The sequence below is a fragment of the Dasypus novemcinctus genome, chromosome 1 (genome assembly GCF_030445035.2).
Source record: "Dasypus novemcinctus isolate mDasNov1 chromosome 1, mDasNov1.1.hap2, whole genome shotgun sequence".
NCBI lineage: Eukaryota > Metazoa > Chordata > Mammalia > Cingulata > Dasypodidae > Dasypus > Dasypus novemcinctus.
Window position 1 is genome coordinate 10,420,569 of NC_080673.1, and position 23,471 is coordinate 10,444,039.

Below are 23,471 nucleotides of genomic sequence, written 5' to 3' on the forward strand. Positions count from 1 at the left end.
TAAAGGAAGTAGAAAAAAGGCAGCACTAGACTTTGTTTTCTGAGAGAAAGGAAATTCACAATGTGAGTCTTATTATAGCTTTCTTTCTGCCTAGTGGCAATTTACTGACTATCTCCAAGAGCTGGAGACTGAGCAGAGCATGGTGGTCTCATTGGACTGAGGTAGAAGAGTCCCACCACAGGGGCAAATGAAACAGCTGGAGTCGTGGGTATAGAGCATCAAATGAGAAGGAACTCTGCGAGGGAAAGCTGTGGTGCACAAGTTCATGTTGAAGGTCCTGTGAGTTCTTAACTCTGACCTGAGCAGAGCAGTTAAGGGATATTGTAGTGAGGAAACCTGGGTAACACCTTGTTAGAACTTCTGAGGTTTAGATGAAACTCCAGAAAAATTGAGGTTTTCAGAGTAAAAATCATATATTAGTGCATAATCTACTCTTGGGAAACATCTTGGGCTTTTAGGTTCAAGATGATCACCCAGTAATAGAATTGCCTCATAAAATATGGATATGTCCTCTTAAGAGAAGTACAACAGGCTCCAGAATCTCTAAAATATAATAACCTTAATGTCTAATATTTAAGCACACATCACTATGCATACAAAGAAATAGGAGATGTTATACAAAACCTAAAAGAAAAGTAGTCAGCAGAAACAAAACCAAATAGCTTCCACATGCAAATATGAAATAAAATAATAATAAAATACAAAAAATATTTTTCATTTTCATGGGTGCTCCTTATCAGAGAGTTTACTGAACAACTCTCTTCAAGGAAGATATTCAAGGATCCAAACTCTTTCATTTCTTTGCTTTAGCACCTTCTTTAGAAATTAGAAAAACGAAGGCATGGAAGATTATGTAAGTTACATACTGACTTTCTTTTGCTTCTATAAAACGTTTTGTTGTTCAGAAAACAGTAACATAACAACTCTAACTGTGAGAAATCTGAAAAAAATGTATCCTAGTATAGTGCTTAGTAAAAAAATGAGATATGTTTGGTGAGCATGTAGCTAATTCCTGTTACATACTCTAACTTTCCTATGGTCTTTTCTCCTTTCACTAACTCCAAAATAAAGTATTCCTTAAGTTATGCTCTTCTTTTTCCCTTTACACACTTTCTCAGAAATACTGTCCTTTCTTATGTCTTCAACTAGTATATCTGTGTAGATAATTAATTTTCCAAAATGTTCACCCTGGATTGTTGCCGCCTTTCTCCACCCCTCCTCCCCTTCCAGCTCCCGCCATCCTTCCCGCCAGTCCCGCCCATATTGCCAACCCACAATCTGCCCTCTTCCCCAGTAACTGCTTACCTCAGGTCTATCCATCAGCTTCAGCCTGTCCACAGCCGCCCCTTAGCCAACCCTCCCTTCATCACGCCCCTCCCTCTACCCAACCCTATATAGCTAAGTGTACTTCCCTAATAAAGCAGACCTGTTCTTGCGCTCAAGCAGTCTCCATGGTTTTTCCCCAACCGCGCATCCCCCACGCCTGGAGAACTGGTGCTCCCTCTTGGGGCACCCCCCGCCGGTGGTTTGGCAGGAGCAAGCCCCCCCGACTCTTGGGCCTGAGCGAGGATGAAACCCTCTTGCTCAGCTACAACTGGCGCCCAATGTGGCAGCTCCTCGCCCGGCCCCTCTCTGCTGCTGCTGCTGCTGTGATCGTCCTCCTCTCCAGGTAGGGACCCCTCGCCCGGATGAGCCCCAAGGGACCCCTCGCCGTCGTCCCGTCCCTATCCCGTCATGGGCGCCTCTTTGTCATTGCGTCAGGCGCCGCAAGTCAGGGCCCTCGCTGCCTTGCTCGGTGCCAATGGAGTCCGCGTCTCCTTGCGGCAGCTCCAAAAGTACTGGGATCTCTTGCTCCCTTTTAATCCGTGGCTCGCCACCTGCCAACTCTGGAGCCCGGACACCTATTCGCGACTCATAGATCGAGTCACCTCCGCCATGGAGCACGAGAAATGCACCTTCCCAACAGGCCTCTTACCCGTTCTCGTTGCCATTCGCGCTTGTCTCCTTGGCACCCCGACCGAGGCCGTTTATGAAGCTTCTCCCAAACAGCCTCTAGACTGTGATCCCGATGAGTCCGCCGACACTGACTCTCTGTCTAACCAACTTGCTGCTGCTCTCGAGCGCGAACCTCCCCGCCCGAGCTCCCCGCAGCAGACAGAAACCACTCCTGCCACTCCCCAAGATGGCGGACTTCCGCCTTCTTCCCCCACTTCTGCCCAAGATGGCGCGCATCCGGCTTCTTCTCCACCAGTATCCTACTCCTCCCGCCTCTACCCACCTCTTCCTGCCCAGTCAGCATCCAGTTCGGGCCCGGAAACTGCAGGGTCACCATCTTCCGCTAAACCGGAAGCGCCCCCCGCGCCATTTTGTCCGCCGCCGGATGTAGCTGCTCCGCCATCTTGGCTGGTGCCCGGAAGGGTCCTGCCGCCATTTTGTTGTCGCCCGGAAGCCGCTAAGCCGCCATTTTCTCACCCGTGTTCCGCTTATCCCTTGCCGCCGCCATACGGCAATAGCCCTTCACCTGCCTTGGCTGCTCCATCGGCCCCCGGTGCCACGCCTCCTCAAACCCCTCAGCTGTATCCGCTAAATCCGCAGCCCATGCCACAGCGACCCCAAACTTGGCTACCCTTTACAGCGGAAGAGGTCAGAACCCTCCGCAAAGCTGTAAAGGAAGACGGGATTGGCAGCCTTTATGCGCAGCAACTACTTGAGGAGTTAGGGACCCAACTCGTTCTCCCATATGACTGGATTGCACTAGCCCATGCCATCCTGACGCCAGGTCAATTTATTGAATGGCGCGCCCATTATCAAGCGGCTGTTGACCGGCAAATCGTGGAGAATGCCCAGGCCGGCGTCCTCAACCCCTCTGATGCATACACAGGCACCAAAAATTATGCAAACCCTCGTTCTTATCTCGAAATTGACCCAGGGTTTTGGCACCGGGTAAAAGTCCTCGTCCAGCGGTCATTCTCTCTAGTTTCCACCAAGCAGCCCACCAAGCTCGCGCAGCTGCTTCAGGACTCCAATGAGACCTTCCCAGCATTTGTCGCCCGCGTCCTGGAAGCTTGTCAGTGGAAAATTTCCAGCGAGGATGCCCAATTTGCGTTAGCCAAGGAGTTAGTCATTGACGGGTGCCTTGCGCTGTTCCAGGCCGTAATCCTTCCCATACGCGACAAAGCTCTGCACGAATGGGTCCTTGCTTGCCATGACGTCGACCCACAAGTCAAAACATTCACCGCTGCCTTTGCCTCTGCCATGGCTGTTTCATCCGGCCCCACTTCTGTCTGCTTTCGGTGCGGCCAGCCTGGCCACTTCGTCCGCAAGTGCTCCCAGCCAGGCCCAGCGCCTCGCTCCGCCCCGCCGTCGCGGCAACCAAGGGGCCCTTCTACGCCATGTCTGCGTTGTGGGAAAGGTTATCACTGGGCCCGCGACTGCCGTTCCGCCCAAGGTTCCCAGCAGCCTTTGAACTTCCAGCAGGGCAGGCCTCAGCCCCACCCTCAAGAGGCCCCCAGAAAAATTCCCAAGCCATAATGTGGACAATGCCCATCACACGCCGCCAGAAACCCTCATTAGAGCTTAAGATTAATGGGCAATGGCTTGATGGGCTTCTGGATTCTGGCGCTGAAGTCTCCTGTGTTCCCTTTGAGATCGCTGCATTCAATCACTGGCCCCTCGAAACCAGCCCTCAAGTCATCGGCGCCACAGGAGCCGCTGCCTCCTGGAAAACATCCCAGCCTCTGCATTGGAGCGACCGAGAAGGCCACGAAGGGCAAATTCGTCCACTCGTCCTTTCGTCAGTCCAGACCATCTTATGGGGGAGTGCGGTCACCCCTCGGGCTGAAGTGTGGTTTGCTGGCCTGGCGGGGGAGCAGCCGCGGCAGGCCAAGCCGCTGCCCCCATAATAGGGTGGCTGGTTGGACTCACCGCCACCCCTGAAGGGAGCTCGGCATGGGCGCAGAGTGCCCTCGGGTCTCCCCTTCTCAGCAGCCATGCTTCCGCGGCCGCCCCTCCTCCCAGATAGCGCCACACGATGCCTTCTTTCTCCCTGCGCAGGCACAGGGCGGAAATTCCAGTCTGCCCTTTTCCCCTCCCCCGACAGCAGCAACAGCCAGGCGTGGGCGGAGAAATCCAGTCTACCCTTTTCCCTTCCCCCGACAGCAGCAACAGCCAGGCGTGGGAGGGAAACTCAAGTCTGCCCTCCACCCCAGCAACAGCAGCCACCAATCCCTAAACCCTGCCCCTTCCCCCAGCAACAGCGACAGCCAATCCCTAACCACCACCCCTCCCCCGTCCAGTACCGCCCACTGACCTTTCGCCGGCAACCAATCAGAACAGGGCGTGGCTTTGACCAATCAGCCTTCCCCAGCCCCTATAAAACTGTTGCCTCTCCCTCAATAAAGGGGACTTGCGTGTTTACCTTGTCTCCGCGGTAGTTCTTCTGCCGTGCGCCCTCCAGTCCTGAGAGCCCCCGACAAGGGCCTGGCCTCCCTTGTCCCCAGTTCGTCGCCTGCTTCTCCGGGCGACCCCTTCGTCGCCTGCTTCTCCGGGTGACCCCTTCGTCGCCAGCTTCGCCGGGCGACCCCGTCAGCCGAACCGCGCAACCCCTGTGAGACCGATCCCTCGTCTGCTGCCGGACCGACCCCTCGTCCCAAGTGGGACCGACCCCTCGTCCCAAGCGGGACCAACCCCTCGTCCAGAGCTGGACCGACCCCTCGTCCGCAGCCAGACCCCACCTCTACCGACCGAGCAAGCCATCGCAGGGGAGAGATGTTCTCAGCCAGCTAAAGGCCCGAATCACCACAGAAGCCTTCTCAGCTGCGCTGCCCCTCCCCTTCTAGGGGCCACTGCTCCCATCTCAAAACCTGACCCTATCCCTCTGGAATGGGACACAGAGGAGCCCATCTGGGTCAAGCAGTGGCCCTTGCCAGCTCACAAATTGCAGGCTCTCGCTGCCCTCGTCAAAGAGCAGCTACAAGCAGGGCATAAAGAGCCGTCCACTAGTACGTCAAAGAGCAAACTCCTGAAAATCTGCCCTTTTATAAGGGCCTGGATCACGTTGGCCACTGACTTAGTACTTCTCTCCATACAAACGTATGGCATCCCGCCACACACTATTGTTTGGCCTTTAGATGCCAAGGAAGTTACCTCCCTCATCATGAACAATGCCCAAATGCAGAGCCTGGTAGAGCTCTTTCATGGCTCCTTTGACAACCACTATCCTCATCACCGATTGCTGCAGGGAATGTCTCAATTGGCGTTTTCCAACCCGTTCCGTCCATTGCCCACACGGAACCCGATCCCTTCTGCTATCACTGCCTTCACAGATGCCTCTAAAACGGCGTTTGCCGCCATCATATACACTCCTGAGAATCCTGAGCCACGGCAACTGCTGTTCGCAAATGACTCTTCTGTTCAAGTGGGCGAGCTTCTAGCTGTCGCTGCAGTCCTCAATCTCCACCCAGACCAGCCTCTCAACATCTTTACTGACAGCCTATACACTCTTCAGGTGTGTTGCAGCCTCCCGCTTGCTACTTTCCTACCAGGTGACTCAAACATTGATCGGGCGCTCGCCTTCGTACAGCGACTGCTTGAGGCGAGGCAGCAGCCCTGGTTCATTGCTCATATCAGAAGCCACTCTGGCCTACCAGGACCGCGGGCTCAAGGGAATGACCTCGCTGATGCTTCTGTGTCAAGCCGCCAGGGAAACCCGGTCCTCCTACATGAAAACCCTGCCAACGGGCCGCGGCTTGGAGACTTTGTTAATCAAGCCAAGCTCCTGCATTCCCAACTCCACTTCTCCGAGCGGTCCATCCGGAAGCTCTTCCCAGACCTTCCCATTGAAACTTGCAAACACCTTGTGCGTGCGTGCCGGACTTGCGCGCCATTGTTGCCACTTGGGCCTTTGCAGCCTCAGGGTGTTAACCCCCACGGCCTCCGCCCCAACTCAAGGTGGCAATTAGATGTCACTCATGTCAGCGCCTTTGGCCACCTCAAATATCTTCATGTAGCAATTGACACCTTTTCGCATCTGTGCTATGCAGTCCCTCTTGCGGGAGAAAGTGCTAAACACTGCGTCCAGGCGCTTCGCCAAGCTATTTTGTTCATGGGAATTCCATGGGATCTCAAAACAGACAACGGACCAGCGTATCGCAGTGCCACCTTCGCCAGCTTTGTGCAGATGTATCACATCACGCATCATTTTGGCATTCCATACAATCCACAGGGGCAAGGAATCGTCGAGCGCACTCACCAACAGCTCAAGCTACTTATTCAAAAAGAAAGGGCCTCTTCTCCCCACAAGGCCCCAGCCGACGTCGTGACTGCCTGCCTCATTCATCACAATCTCCTAACCTTCGATGACCATGGACTCTCCCCCACCCATAAGCACTGGGGACCCATGTGGCAGCCCTCGCAAGTTCCCCTTGTCCATTGGAAAGACCCTGCCACAAATCGTTGGCAAGATCCAGCTCCCCTCCTAGCACAGGGGAGGGGCTTTGCTTGTGTCTTTCCAGAGTCTGAGCCGCAGCCGCTCTGGATTCCTGGGCGCTGCATCTGGGCTGCCACTGACCCACTAGTTCCACCGAACGATCAGCACCCTATGCCTTCGGTGAGAGATAACATTGACAGTGGATACGGCCCAGAGGTCGCCCCGTTCACCCGGATCCAGCAGCAGCCATCATCAAGATGCCGCACCGTCAGATGATGCCTCTACACAGCCTCGCAGCCGTTCTCTTCGTCCTGGCTTCCCTCGCTCTCCCAGCCGCTGCCAACCCGAGTCACCAGCCCTTCAATTGGACCCTCTCCCTCTGGCAACAAAAAAGGCTCCTCGCCTCGAACGTAACCGCCTCCACCCCCTCTTTCACTACTGATGTCGCCAACCTCACTGGACGCACGAACCTTCCGTCTTATGAGTGGGGGGGACACAACCCCGCTGCCACAGGTTTCTACATGTGCCCATCCTCCGCCAGAGGATGCCATGACCCAACGCACTATTACTGTCCTTCCTGGGGGTGCGAAACCATCGCCCACGGATGGTCCAGCGCCCCTAACAAAGACCCATACCTCCACCTTGCCAAAGATCAAGCCAATGCAGTGTTCAGCTCCTTTGTACAAGTCCACTACCAACGCCTCACCACCGCTGAGTCCCCCCCCCAGCCGTCCACCTCGCCCCTTCCGCCCGCACCACCTACTCCAGACTGCACGCCTATAGCTTCTTGTCTTCCTCCCCTCACTTCTCCCCAACTGTTCCTCCCCCTTGGGCGGGGGGTCCGGGGACATCACGAGCCCGTTTCGCTGGCAAGGCTCGGCGCGCGCCAGGCACCGGCGTGCGCCGACCCTAATGGCGGGCACATGCATCCTGGCCAGATGCTATGTCGTCCGCTCATGGCCAGCCGGTCCTCATGGTCTCCCCCCACCCCTCGTCCTATTCCAGTACCCGTCCTTATAACCTCCTTTTCCTCCTCCTCCTCATAATCCTTGTCTTTTGTTGCTGCGCACACCGAGTTATTCACACCCACAGTGCGCACCAAAACTTGTTGCCTCTATTTCCTTTTAAAAACAAAGGAGCAATTGTTGCCACCTTTCTCCACCCCTCCTCCCCTTCCAGCTCCCGCCGTCCTTCCCGCCAGTCCCGCCCATATTGCCAACCCACAATCTGCCCTCTTCCCCAGTAACTGCTTACCTCAGGTCTATCCATCAGCTTCAGCCTGTCCACAGCCGCCCCTTAGCCAACCCTCCCTTCATCACGCCCCTCCCTCTACCCAACCCTATATAGCTAAGTGTACTTCCCTAATAAAGCAGACCTGTTCTTGCGCTCAAGCAGTCTTCGTGGTTTTTCCCCAACCGCGCGTCCCCCACGCCTGGAGAACCGGTGCTCCCTCTTGGGGCACCCCCCACCGGCTGATCGGCAGGAGCAAGCCCCCCCGACTCTTGGGCCTGAGCGAGGACGAAACCCCCATGCTCAGCTACACTGGATAATTTTGAGCTGACCCAGAAGAATAGATAGTTTAGTGTACTCATTACAAAGGTCTAAATCTATCAACCATTCAGCAACTCTCTTGCAGATAACTTATAATTTGTACTGGTGAGTGGATAAGTTTTCTTCTAACCCTGAGATCCCGCTATTTTTTATATTTACATTGAGCTCTGTCAGATCTCCTTGCTGTCTGTCCAGCAATGTAAGCTAGGTGTGTCCAGAACTGAACTGAACTCTCCACAAACCTGTTCCTGTCTTTTGCTCCATAAACAAGATCATAGCAAACTCCTCTGCTTTGAATTAAAAAACAGGGAATAGTTTCCATTCCACTTTTCTTCTCCATTGTTAGGCTGAAATTAAAGTCACTATAAGGCCAAGATTAACATGCAACATAATAATTTCCTATGTATTTTCCTTCTCCACATTTTAGAGCATTGATGCTTATAACTCACTTCAAAGATGTAGAATCTTGGATTTATTTAGGAAATACAAATGGCTTAAAATATATTGGGAAGACAAGTTCATTGTAATTAATAACAAAATATTTTGATAAAAGGTTTTTTATTATAAATTAGTTATAACTGAAGAATACTAGCATGTTTGCTAGTGTAAAATATTAGTGTTATCCTCAAATAAGTTAATAGTCACATTGAACATTGTACTCCTTACATGTAATAAAAGGAGTTGATAGTCTGTATGTCCATAAAAGGGTTATCAGAAAGCTGAGGAGCTGAAAATAAAGCAACACAAGGAGCACCAGAAGTAGCCAATGTTTATATAGTATGGCAAGTAGAAGACTGAGACGTTTGTGATAGTTCTTTTCAAATAGCTAAGAGCTGTTCTTTGACAAACAGAGCATGTGTATTATTTCTTTCAGAAAGCAGAACTAAAATCCATAGGTATGAAATAACAGGAAGTTATTTTTTTCAGTCTGCTCTAAAAAAGAATTTTCTAACAGATATTTATAAAGGGAATATCAATTTTACAGATATTCCCATTTATTACTGAATTTATGCAAGATATGGAGAATGAATTAGAACATTTGTTTTATGAAGTCCCCTCTAAAATTAAAGTTCTATAGTTCTATGCATCTGAGCCAATTTAATAACAGGTAAATATATAAACAAATACTTTAAAGTAAATAGATTAGCATTTTGCACCAGTGAGTAGAAGGGCTGAAAAGGCCCAGATTTCTAAGAACATGTTAAGAATACAAATCTAGCTATTTGTACCAGATAGTTGCAGGACATTTAGTTATATATTCTAATTCTCAGTAGAACATTGAATAATAGTGACCAACTCATGTCTAGGCTCAGAAAAAGAGTTCAATTGCAGTTCAATTCCAGGGCTATTTGAAGTAAACCAGATTTGTAAGGAGACAATGTTTACCTATTTGCAGGAGGGTAGAAGAATTTTAATGGTGTGGACCTTTATCTGAGAAAAAGAAATTATTTTCTATATGTTCTCTGGATGAGGTTTACAATAGGTAGTCTTACCATTTCAATTATAAGAGTGTAGCTTTCTCCATAAAACTGATTTGTAAAGATGGATAAAAATATAGTCAATATTAAAATATCCATTTTAAGTAACTTTCTTCTAATTATAATCATTAGATGCATTGTATAAAATTATCCTATAACACATTCTATGTTGACTGAAACAAGAAACCAAAGTCTAATATATGTTTTGGGAATTTCATTTTAAATATCTATTGAGATTAATTCTCTAAGGATTTGAGGAATATATCCAAAATAGATATAAACCCAATATTATATATGAGTAGATTAACACAATGATTGCTGAAAATCTATTTATTCCTGTTTAGTATAGTGAATTCAATAATTATATGCAATTTCACCTCTATTTGCCTCATGTTATTTTATATGATTTGGATATATATTTCCAATTTATTTATATATATATTTATATATGTAAATCAATCATTGGTGATGTCTTTTTATAATGTATTTTCAATACCTCGTTTACGTACATTCTTGGATAGGTATAATATATTTCACCTTATACCAGAGTATAAATGTGAAGAGAGTATAATTTGTATTCCCAGAATGGTGCCTGAAGAGTTCTTAGAAATGGAAAATGGTATCTCATTAACATATATTTAATAATAACATTCACATTGCTGAATATTCCTTTGTAGTAGTTATAATATCTGTTCATTTTTATACTTGGAATTTTTCTATATCATTTTATTTTTCTCACTTTATGTTTTATCAACAGCTTTCTTACCATTTCCATATTATCTTCAAAATCATATCACAAATTATATATATGCATTTTCATGTTTATATTTGTGTTTGTATATATCCAAATATATGTGTATATAACACTCACATAACACATAATTCAAAAATAATTTTTTAAATGGAGAAAAGTTTCCATCATAACCACATCACTTTAATGCTAATTCTGTAATTTTCCTCTCATAAATTGTTATCTCCTGAGATGCCATAGGAACTTAGAGATAAGAAATAGTCAATGATATATCACTTCATCTTAGTATTGGAAATGATATAGTCAAGTCTGCCTTTTGGGCTGTTTCCTACATTGACAAATACACTATTAAAAGTTAAGCAAAACATTGTAGATTCCACATATCCTCTGATAGTGTGCAGAATGTTCAAAATCCTTATTGATTGTACAACAAATATTTATCCAACTGACTCACTCCTTCCTCCTCAGCTACTTTCTATTAAATTAAATTGTACTCTGTGATATTTATTCCAACATCAGCCTCATATTCTGGTCCATTCTTCCACACCCATATTCTTTTCTAAGCCTTATGGTAAATTTGTCAAATGATTTCATTACTTTGTCCTGTACCTCTTTCAACTTCTACTTAAATCCATAACCTTTTGCTCTGCAAAGTCCTTGCTTTCTTAGTTCCATTTTTCAAGCTTCCCTTATGTTTACTGTCAGATGCTGAGTATAACAGACTATGAGGGGAGCTACTGCTGCAAGGTTTAGAAGGAAAGGTTGAGGGAGTACCTCTCAGAGATAAAGTTGAAAGCTCCCCTGAAATCAAAGGAGTATAGAGCCAAAAGTGCAGTAAAAGGGATTGAGGGGTTCATAAGCTATAGAGTGATGTACAACCTAGTCTGTCCCTGCAGTCTTTTTTCTATCTGAACAAGTCAGTACGTTTATTAAGTCTCTGGTTAAATGTTTCATTTGTCTACAAGGGTGATTCTGACTACTCATATCAGGTTCTCTGTTATCTGCTGTAATCAAACTGTGACTTTTTTGTAATACAGGACAATCCACATACAATTTATTATAATTACTTGCATGGTCATTTATTGTGTTTGTTTCTAGACCACTAAAGTAAATGCTACACAGTGGATTGGCTTAAACAATGGGGATTTATTGGTTTGGTTTTGTCATTAGAATAGAAGTTCAAAATGTAGGCATCAGCAAAGCAATGCTTTCCTTCTGGAGCCTGGATGACTCTGGAACTAGCTGCTGGTGACCCTTTGTCCTTGGCTTTTCCATCACATGACAACGCACATGACAATCTTCTACTGGTTTCTCTATCTGCCTGATTCTGCCTATAAAGGACTCCTATATTCCAGATTAAATCCCTGATTCAGTGGAGTCTCACAGTAACTGAAGCAACATCATGAACAGATCTTATTTTAAAAGGGTCCACATCCAGCAGATTGTGCAACAAGACCAAGAACATATCCAAACTGGGGGACACAATTCAACCCACAGTCATGAATCGTATTTGAATGGGCATCACCTCTCTCTTACGTACAGCTATGCGTTTGGTCCTTAATGTAATGGCTGACAAATCACAGATCACTTCATAAGTCATTGTTGAGAAACAAATAAATGCATAAAGAGCAGCCACTCACAACGTTGATAACCTGGTTTCTGTTTCCTTTGTGGATGTTTTAGTCAAAGAAGAAAATCCTGTTTTGGCCTTTCACTTGGGACTGAGAATTGATCTCTAATGGGGAAAGAACAGATTTACCAGAATTATTTACCTTCACCAGAGCTCTAACTAAATGTGGCTCAAAGCCACCCACATGTGAAAAAATTACTCCCCTCCTTACTGCCCCACATTTTTCTAAAATATGAAAAATGCACTTCGATTAATATACAAACCACCTCAAAGGGAGAGGTTTGGCAATATACAATATCTCTGTCAAAAAAAAAAAAAAGAGTACACATAGCTACCCATAGCAGTCCTTAGCTGCCAGCAGAAACACCACCAAGATGATCAACCATGACACATTTCTCATTAGGCCACAGGAAGATTGGCTGCTATAGTCTATGAATCCAAATCAGCGTTGATAAAATGGCTACCTTACAAACAAAGTTAGAATGGCAGGGATCCTGTATAGCAAGCAGTAAAACTAGGGACTTTGGGCTTAGATCTGAGTTTGAACTCTCTCTGCCATTTACTGTGCAGATTTGGCTCACTTATATAAAGTTCTCGCTGCCCCAATTGCCTCATTAGTAAAAAAGAATAACATCTGCCTACCAAGGCATTAAATTAGGATTAAATGAGATGATGCATGTAAAATGTCTGAGCACATCTGGCATATCGTAGGCACTTAAAAATAGTTCCCTACACCATTCTGCATGTTGAGGAAGGCCGATCCAGTGGAAGGCAGAAGGGATGGAAAGGAGGGACCTGAGACTTTTCCTGGGGCAATGGAACAAATCTGTGAAGTAAGAAAAGCAGGAGATAGTCAGGAGGCTACCTCTACAGTCCAGACAAAGGCATAAAAGCCTTAATCTTGAATAACTCCAGTGAGGAAGATTACTTGAGAGCACTCGGGAAAGTGTAGAAAGTATAAGGGGGTGGATGGCAGCACATGTTCACTTCTGAGTGATAGCATGACTGGTGCTGCCCTGGCAAAGAGAAGAGAGGAAGGGAAAGTTTGAGTCAAAAATAGTCAAGTTCTAGAGGGGTGCCCAGGGTCAGACAGAATACGTGGGGGACATTGCCCAGCTAACAGTTGGACATACATGTGACTATCCAGTTGTCTCCGCATCATGTGTTCAGAAGACTCTTCTTACTCCACTGAATGGTTTAGGGACCCTTGTTAAGTGTCCCATAAACGCGTGGGTTTTTCTTGACTAGATGTCTATTCTTTTGCCAGTACCACATTATCTGCATTACTGTTGTTTTCAGTAAATTTTGAAATTGGGAAGGGTTTTAGTTTTCTAAGGTTGCCAATGCAAAATACCAGAAGTCAGTTGGCATTTATAAAGGAAATTGATTAGGGTAGAAACATACAGTTGTAAAGGTATGAAAATATCCAAATCAGAAATGCTTTCTCACCAAAGGTTGGCTGCTGCATCTTGGACTTCTGCCTCATAGCAAGACAAAATGGCGGCTCTGTTTCTGAGTGTCTGCCTTCTCCTCCAGGCTGCTCAGGCTGCTCCAGTCTCAGGGAGACTGAGCTCAGCTGTGGGTGATCAAGCACAATGGCAGGTCTCATCCCTTAAGCTTTGTGCTGCTCCGTGTGCCTAGCCCCTCGGGATTTCTCTCAGTCTCATTCTCAGCCTCCCAGGGTTTTCTCATCTTTCTGTGACTGCAGGCAATCCTGGGGTCTTTTCTCACATGGCAGGGTAAAATGACATCTGTCTTTCTGTCCATTTCTGTGTTCAGTTCTCTTCTTATGTAAGCTTCCAGAAAGAGGGAAAAGGCCTGACCTGAGTGAGCTGAGTTTCAACTCGCTGACATAGTCCAATCAAAGTACATAAATTTATCTAATCAAAAAGGATGTAACAAAAAAGTCCCATAACTGAATCTAACCAAAATGCCCCACATTAGGCTGCTATGCAAAGGAATGGGTTAGCTTAAGAACATAGTTTTCTGGGGTGTCTCTCGGCTTCTAAGGGCTTCTCTGTCTTTCTGTGACTGCTGGCAATTCTCTTTCTCACATGACAGGGTCAACATGGCGGCTCTCTTTCTCTGTGTATTTCTGCTTCTAGTTCTCAGGTTATATAAGACCCCACAAGAGGGTGGAGACTCAATCTGGGTTACATCTCATTGATTTAGTCCATTCAAAGGCCCTAAAGTGATTTAATCAAGTGAGCTAATCAAAAGATCCCTTAACTGAATATAAAACAATTAAAGTTCCCCACACGCACAAGAATATATTAGTTTAAGGGTATGATCTTTTCTGGGATTCACAAAAACTTCAAATTGTCACAGGATGTCTGATTTTTTCTTATTCTTTTTCAAGATCATTCTAGTTCTCTTGCAATGCCATATGAATTTTAGAATCAGTTTGTCAATTTCTACAGATATTAATATTAGCTATGATGCTAATAGACATTGTTTTAGACCTGTAGATCAGTATGAAGAGTATTGCTATCTTAAAAATATTAAGTCATTTGATCCATTAATATAGATTTTTTTTCACTTATTTACATCTTCTCTAATTTATTTCCAGGATATTTGTAATTTCCAGTGTATAAGGTTGAATTTCTTTTATTAAATTTATTCCCAAATATATTATCATTTTTGATGTGGTAGCAAATGTGATTGTTTTCTTAATTTCATTAACAAATCATTCACTGGAAATGTATAAAAATAAAATTGATTTTTGTGAATTGATCTTGTGTCCTGTAACCATGCTTAAGTTATTTCTTAGTTCTATTGATTGATTAGGATTTTATACTTACAAGATCATGTCTTTTGCAAATGGAGATAGTCTTACTTGTTCTTTTCCAATTTCGATGACTTTTACTTTGCCGGTTTCCATGGATACAACCTACTTGACAATATCAAAGAAAGAGCAGGCATCATTTTTGTTCCTGATGTTAGGGAGAATACATTTAATATTTTATCATTAGCTGTTAACTGTAGATTTTTTTGTAGATGTTTCTTTCTGTTCTGTTTGTTCAGTGCTTTTATAAAAAAGGTTTACTAGACTGTATCAAATGCTTTTCCATGTCTATTGGGATAACCATGTAGTGATTTTTAAAATTTCATTTATATGGAATATTATATTAATTGATTTTTGGATGTTAACTAACCTTGCATTCTGGGGATGAATCTCAGTTTATTACTTTTCATATGCTGCTGGATTTGATTTGCTAGCATATTATTGTGAATTTTTGGTTCCATATTCATAAGAGATATTGTCCTGAAGTTTTCTCATGATGTCTTATGGTATCAGGATAATACTGACATCATATATTAAGTTGGGAAGTTTTCCTTCCTCATGTTAGTTTGAACCATGTTCCCCAAAAGACATTTTCAGATTCTAACTCCTGGTCCTGTTGGGATGAATTCTTTGTCAATGGAAACTTCAAGTCCTAACCCCTGGCCCTAGGAATAAGTATTCATTTGTAAATAGGATCTCCAAAAATCCTATTGATTTGATGACAAACTGACTTATGGTGGGCCTTCATCTGGTACAACTAGAATTTTTATAGGCAAAGAAAAATTTGGACATGGAAGTACAAGCCACAGGAGCATATAGAAAAAGATCACCATGTGACAGAGTCAGAGTTTGCCAGCAAGCAACCAACAGTCCTTGGAAAAGGCTTGGCCTGTCAGTACCTTGATGTTAGATTTCTAGCCTCCAGACTGTCAGTCAATAAATTTCTGGTTTTTAAATCATCCAGTTTCTGCTATTTCGTTAGCAGGCTTGGCTATCTAAGACACATTTCTTCTATTTTTTTGGAAGAGTTTGTGAAGAATTGATATTAATTCCTATAAATGTTTGGTAGAATTCACCAGTTGAACCATCTGGAACTAGACTTTTATTTGTAAATTGTTGATCATCAGTTCAATCTCTTCATATATTGCAGGTCTATTCAGAATCTATTTATCTAGTTACCTAATTTATTGGTATACAATTGTTCATTGTATTGTTTTATAATCTTTCTCATATCTGGAAGTTCAGCAGAAATGCTCTCTCTTACATTTCTGATTATACTTATTTGAAACTTTTCTATTGTCCCTTGGTCAAGTCAACTAAAATTTTGTCGATTATGTTGATCTTTCCAAAGAACTACTTTTTTTTGGTCTTTATTTATTTTTTAATATTACATTAAAAAAATATGAGATCCCCATATACCCCCCACTCCCCTCATCTCACTCCTCCCCCCATAACAACAACCTCCTCCATCATCATGAGACATTCACTGCATTTGGTGAATACATCTCTGAGCACCACTGCACCTCATGGTCAATGGTCCACACCATAGACCACACTCTCCCCCAGTCCACCCAGTGGGCCATGGGAGGACATACAATCCAAAGAACCACTTTTTAGTTTCATTGACTCTTTTATTTTCCCATTCTCAATATCATTATTTTTTGCTTTAATCTTTATTATTTTCTCATTTCTTCTTTTTGAAGGATTAGTTGCTCTTTTCCCCAGTTTCTTATGGTAGAATCTTAGGTTATTAATTTTAGATTATTTTTTTCTGATATAGGTCTTTATAGCTATAAATTTCCCTCTAAGGAGTACTACTATAACTGTATACCATAAATTTGATATATTGTGTCCTTATTTTCATTTATCTCAAATTTTATAATTTCCTATTGCTTCCTTCTTTGGTTAATTTATGATTTAGGAGTTTTTGGTTTACTATTTATATACATATCAATTTCCCAAATTTCCTTCAATTATTTCTTTTTATTTCATTGTATTATTGTCAAAGAACATATTTTGTATTATTACTATTCTTTAGAAATTATCAGGGTTTGTTTATGTCCTATCATATAGTCTGTTCTAGAGAATGTTCCACTAGCAGTTGAGAAAAATGTATATTTTGTTATCATTGGGTAGAGTGATTTATAGATGTCTATTAGGTCTAGTTGGTTTATAGTGTTGTTCAAACCTTCTAATTCATTACCTTCTGTCTGGTTTTTCTAACCATTATTGAAAGAAGAATATTGAAGTCACTATTATTATTGAATTGTCTACTTTTCTCTTCATTTATGTCACTTTAGGCTTCGTGTATTTTGGGACTCACTTTTCCAGTGCATCTATATTTATATTTTTTATATAATCCTACTGGGTTAACTATTTTACCATTATAAATTGTCCCTCTTTGTGTCTAGTAAATTTATTGATTCTTAAGGTCTATTTTGTCTGATATAAGTATACCCACCGAGCTTATTTGTGGTTAGTGGTTGCACAATCTACCTATTTCTGTCTTTTTACTATCAAACTATTTGTACTTTGAATAAAAAATGTACCACCTGTAGATAGCATATAGTTAAATCTTGCTTTCTTTATCAAGTTTGGCAATCTCTCTGTCTTGATGGGATTTATTCATTCCCACTTAATATTAATTGATAGAGTTGGATTTACACTTACGATTTTACCTTTTCCTTTTCTATGACTCATATCTTGTTTATCTCTCTAGCTCTCCTTTATTGATTTCTTTTGAATTAAGTAAATATTTTCTAATCTGTCATTTCAATTTCTTTCATGAATTTTACTATGTCTATGAGAGTTTTCCTTAATGGCTGCTCTATACCTTAACATCAGAATCAGCTTTAGATTAATTATAACTTAATTCCAGTGAGATATAAAACTATTATTCTCCCTAATTACTATTCCCTTTCCCTCCCTTTTGGAGTATTATTGTTATATGTATTACACTGCAAGTATTAAAAACCCAACATTGCAATGTTATAATTATTACTTTATACAATTTTACATATTTTAAAGATGCTGAGAGGAAAAGAGATAGCAGGTATATAGGTAGTTTGATATAATCTTTCTTATTTATCACTTATAATTCCCTTCATTTTTCCCTGAGGATTTCAAGTTATCAACTGAAGTTGTTTCTTTATACCAATAAAACTTAATATTCACCTATCTCCTGTGTGCTATTAACAGCAAGTATATTAAATTTCTATATTTTATAGGTCCCATATTACATGACACATATTTTGTTTTAAACAATTGTTTTTCAACTAAGTTAATAAAAGAAAGGAGAAAACATGCATTATATTTTTTTTATAATTGCATTAATACCCTTAATGGTACTCTTTATTTTCAGGTGGATGTGAATTACTGTCTGGGATCATACACATGCACCCTGAATAACTTCTTTTAGTACTTCTTGTAATGCCAGACTGTTACAAACACATTCTCTCAGTTTTTGCTTATATGGGATATTCGTTATTTCATCTTCACTTTTGAAGAATAGTTTTGCTGGACATAGGATCCTTGGTTTACATTCTTTTCCTTGAGTGCTTTGAGTAAGTTATCCTACTGTCTTCTGCTCTTCATTGTTTCTACTCAAAAATCAGCTGTTAATTTTATCTGTGTCTCCTTGTGAATGATGAATTACTTTTCTGATGCTGCTTTCATGATTTTATCCTTACTTCTTGACTTTCATCATTTTTACTATGATATATTTGTTCATGGATCTCTTTATATTTATCCTACTGGTGGGTCATTTAACTTATTGAATACATAGATTGTTTTCCAATGAATTTGTAATGTTTTCAGCCATTATTTATTCAAAAAATGTTTTTCTTCTCCTTTCTATCTCTTCTTGCCTTCTGGTACTGCCATTAAGTATATATTGGTAAGTTTACTTGGGTAGCATACTTCTGTGAATCTCTGTTCATTTTTCCTCATTATTTTGTCTCTCTGTTCTTTGGATTGCATAATCTCTACATATCTATAAGAAAACTGTTTTTTTTTCTTTTGCCAGTTCACATCTATTGTTGAGCCCCTTTAGTGAATTTTTCATTTATGTTATTCCAGGTTTTCAACTCCATAATTTCCGTTTGTTTCTTTTTATAATTTTTTATCTCCTTATAGATATTTTTTATTTAATGTGACACTGTTTCCATACCATCCTTTACTTCTTTAATCATGTGTTATTTTAGTCTTTGAACATATTTATAATAGTTACTCTGATGATTTTTTGTTTGCTGCCCAATTTGAGATCTGGGTGCTCCTACAGACAGTTTCAGTTGCTTTTATTTGTTGTTATTATTTATGTGTGGGGTGGGGGGTTCTTTTGTCCAGATATATGGGTTATACCCTCCTGTTTTTTTGCATATCTTACAATATTTTGTTGGAAATTAGACATTTTAGATGATATGTTGTAGCAACTGTGGGTACTGGTCTCTCCTCCCAGGTTCTTGTTATTGCTATTCATGTGTTATTTGTTTCATGACTGGCTAGAGAATTTTCCTGAAGGCTAGCTGCTCTGCCCCTGAACCGACTCTGAAGCCTCTGATATTTCACCTCTGATAGCACAGCTTTGGGTATGCACAATTACCCTGGCACCAATCTCTTTGATTGTCTTTTCCTCTGACCATACCCAGCTGTTAAACGCCTCTAATTGGCAGATGATTGTGCTATGGTTTTCAACAATACCCTGAGGCTAAAACTGAGGGACAGTTTGAGATTTGTTCAGACTCAAGAAGGACTCTTCCCAGCTTTCTGTTTCACTACTTTCTCTGGGAAAATAACAGACTCACAGTTTAACCTGTATCTTTAAGCTAACAATCTCTTCAAAATTGCTTTCCACTACAACCTCCACTGTTTGGGAGAATGATTTTAGGCTTAAACTGCTCTGAACTCAGTTGCAAACGAAGACACTCTCTCTAGGAGAGAATTGGGGCTTTCATTTCATAGCCACTTTTCCCCTGGGCAACATCTCTGATCCACAGGTCGGGAGGTGGAAATGGCTCCAGCTGGACAGTAGGTCGCGTATCTCTGAATGACACCCCTGACTTGGGATTTAAAAGCTCAGTGGATGTGAAGCAGTGGGCTCAGTGGAGGTGATCAAGGACCGAGTATTCTCAGTTATATAACAATCAGTGTGGTTTCTGTCCTGTAAGTGCAGACTGGGAGAAGAAAGGAGCCCTCACAGGATGCCTGCACATGCTTGAGCTTAGACTCAGCACCAGACAACTTGGAACAGGATGAGAAATGCTGATGTCCTGCCCTTCCTGGATAAACAGTCCCTGGACAAGGAACTGGAGGAAATAATTCCTCTGTTTTTGATCAAATAGTTTAGACAGGAGTTTCTATCATGCTGAATTAGGAGCAGGAAGAGAGTGAAAGGCTCTTGTTCATACGTACAGAGTCCTAGGAGATATTTTTTGATTAAATGTATCTTCATTTCATTTTTGCCCTTAGAATAATTTTCAGAGAATTTAAATGCTTGGTTTTTAATAATTTTCCCAGTTTTGCTGGTAAATTGGCCCATAGATTAAGTCAGAAGTGGAGCTTCCATTGTTTTTCTTGCATATTTATTAAGACAAGTATAAAGTTAGCCTTTCTTTCAAGCAACATTTTTAAAGCATCTTTGACGGCAGGCAACTTTTCTTTACATTAAAATTAAATCTCCTCAAAAATTCAACTAATTATAGTTTCTTTTCACTGTCTTCCTTAAAAGTAGGTAGCCCTTAGAATCTGATGTATGGACTTCTACTCAGTTGTTCTATATATTTTGATCTTTGAGTATTGCTTCTTTTTCAGTTATTCCACATATTCATTTACTAGAGTCAATTTTCTGGCCTCCATATCAGTTATTTATGCTCTCAGTAATTTTAAAATTAAATATTTGTGTCATCTTTACCTGGTAGGACAGGTGACTAAGTGTCCTTAACAGGAAAAAGTACATTTTTTCCCAGGACAAATTCTACTCTTTGCTACCTCCAATGTGGAGTTCAGATTTACTGCTGCATATATGGCTACTTGCACTCTTATCTTGTTCATCCATTTCCCATTTTATGTCACCTCATCCCCTTGGTATTGCTCTTTACTTCAATTTTGTGAAGTTGATGTCTTCTTACTTTCTAGGAAGGATGAATTATTTTTCCAAATTTGACCACAATTATGTAATAGATTCCTTTCAAAAATATGTTCTTCTGAATCATACGGATGATCTTCACTTTTGCTGTATTTTTATTTTTCATAATATTTTTTGTTTCTTTGCATCCGTTTCATTTGCTCATTCACAAAATAAACTTAGCACCTGCTAGAATGCCACTTAATTCACTCGAATGGTGTTCACTTGTATCATAGCTGGATTCCCTTCTCAGACTTACACATAAAATTTGATTCATTGTGCATGATTTATATCTGAGAACACAGAGAATTTTTTAAAACAAAGGTAGGATTCTAGCTTGCATTTCCTTATTGAGTAAAATGATAAAGTGGTTTCTTTTTAGGGTGTTTTCTTTTTTCAACTGCTTGTCTTTCTATCCAAATGATTTTTTAAGAATGCGCCATTCAACTGTATAAAGTAGGTTGCAGTGAACTAAAGTAGGGCTAGCAGCTTCTCCAGATATCTTCAAATCTATCCAAAGGTAAACATACGAGGAGTGGATGTAGCTTAAGTGGTTGAGCCCCTGCTTCCCACGTACAAGGTCTTAAGTTCCATCCCCGGTACCTCCTAAAAACAAACAAGCAAATGAAAAAGCTAACTCTCATTGGGAACAAATGGATGCTCAATGGTTGAGTGCCTCCTTCCCATGTACAAAGTCCCAGGCTCAATCCTGGTCACTCCTAAAAGCAAACAAACAAACAAATGAAAAGCCAACTCTCATTGGGGAGCAGATGTATGCTCAGTGGTTGAATGCCTGCTTCCAGTGTATGAGGTGTTAGGCTCAGTCCCTGGTAACTCCAAAAATAAGAGAAACGAAAGGGAAAAACATTGAACACGCACTTGTAAGATCACTATTTTTCTAACATGGACTAAGATTTGTGTTAGAGGTTTGCAATAATTAATAAGCTGTAGCTCAGTTTCCCCTGATATGTATTGAGGGCACTTCCCCAATGATTGAACAAAGAAACCAGGCAGAGAGGGAAATACAGGGAGATAAAGACCTTTACTACCTGCATATCGAAGGGAGATAAAAAACATTTCCTCCCTGCATATCAAAGGAACACCCACTCCTTCAGCATTCCAAGAAAATCTAAATCCCTAATCCATTACTCTCTAGCCATACAAGGGAAAATTTTCACCTTTAGGGCTTCCCATTGGTCCCTGCACCTCACTCGGACCCTTGAACTCCTCCCACTGACTATCATTTTCCCTGCCTAGAAAAGTTCTGTATAAATTCAAATCCCCCCCTTCCAGCTTCTCAATAAATTCTCTGCCTGTGGTCATATCAGTCTCCATGTCCTAGTGAGTGCCATTTTCTCCAACATTTGGTGCTGAAAACCTCGTACTGGGGTCATGTTGAGATTGATTGACTAGTGAGGAATCTCCCCTCTGCATGGCTGAATGCCCACCCAACACCAGACATCAAATCTCGGCCGGGTGAGTTAAGGATTTCTCCACCAGAGGATCCTGCCATCTCTCTATCTCTCCTTTTCCATTGTCCAGAACAGCCCACTGGGAAAACCTAGCACTAGTTCAGGATCCTCACTGTTCACTGAGGGCCATGGTGGGTGGTAGACTTGCGTCCTTGTGGGAAGAAACCCCTTGGCTCCACAGACATCTGTCTCCAAGTGTGGTTTCTTATTTCCTTGGAGATATCTGACTGATTCGGGGACACCTGTCTCACTCAGAATTTCCCCCATCCTAGAGATCCTTAGTCTCACCTAGGCCACCTAAAATGGGAGATTCAAGTTCATTCCCCCAAAACCACACCTCTGAGCTGTCTTCTTCACAACTTTAAACACTGTACATGGAAGGAGACATCAAACCCAAAAAAGTCATTTTCTATTCAACCTCTGTGTGGCCACAAAACCAATTGGACATGAAAGTCAGTGGAAAAAACACACTTTTAATTCCCAAGTTCTCCAAGACTTAAAGAACTTTATCCAAAACAGCAGCAGACATGTGAGACTCCTTATGCTCAGACCTTCTCTCATCTTTGTATCCGCCCCTCCCTCTGTCAATCCTGTTCTTCTTTTATACCAAAACCCCCCTGTAAAGCTTTTTTCTTCCTCCTTTCTGCCCCCAAATCCCCCCAAACCTCAACTTTGATCCATCTGATCAGACACCCCTGCACTTCTTCCATATAGTCCTCAGACGTCATGTCCATCCCACCCTCCTCATTCTCTAACTCTCCTTCTTCCGCCTCTGGTCTTCATTGCCTTCTGCCCCAACTTTCTCCACTGCTCATACAGGCACTGGAGCTGAAGCTCACCTCCCCTCCCCACACCTCCTTGCCTTCCGTACATAGAAAACCTTTCTTCCAACTCAGGTCTCTCCCATCTCACCCTTCCTCCACTGCTGTATGCCTCATCGGTACCCCAACTTACTCCATCCTCCTCCAGTGCCTCCACATCTCCCTGGAAACCCACTCCCACAAGTGTGTTGTCCTAAAATAAGATGGCTGGTTTTCATTAAATCAGAATGAAAGTATGTAGGACAAAACTTGAATGCATATGGTAAGCTTTAGAAGATATTGTGGTAGCATTAAGTAAGGGAACATATTCTGAAAAGGTGGAATTTGTCTTGAAATGAAATAACTACACTCTATGTGGTGATGAATTGTAACAAAAAGTTTGTAAAAGCATTGCTTAAACTGGAATATTCAAATGGCTAATTACAAAAAGTCATT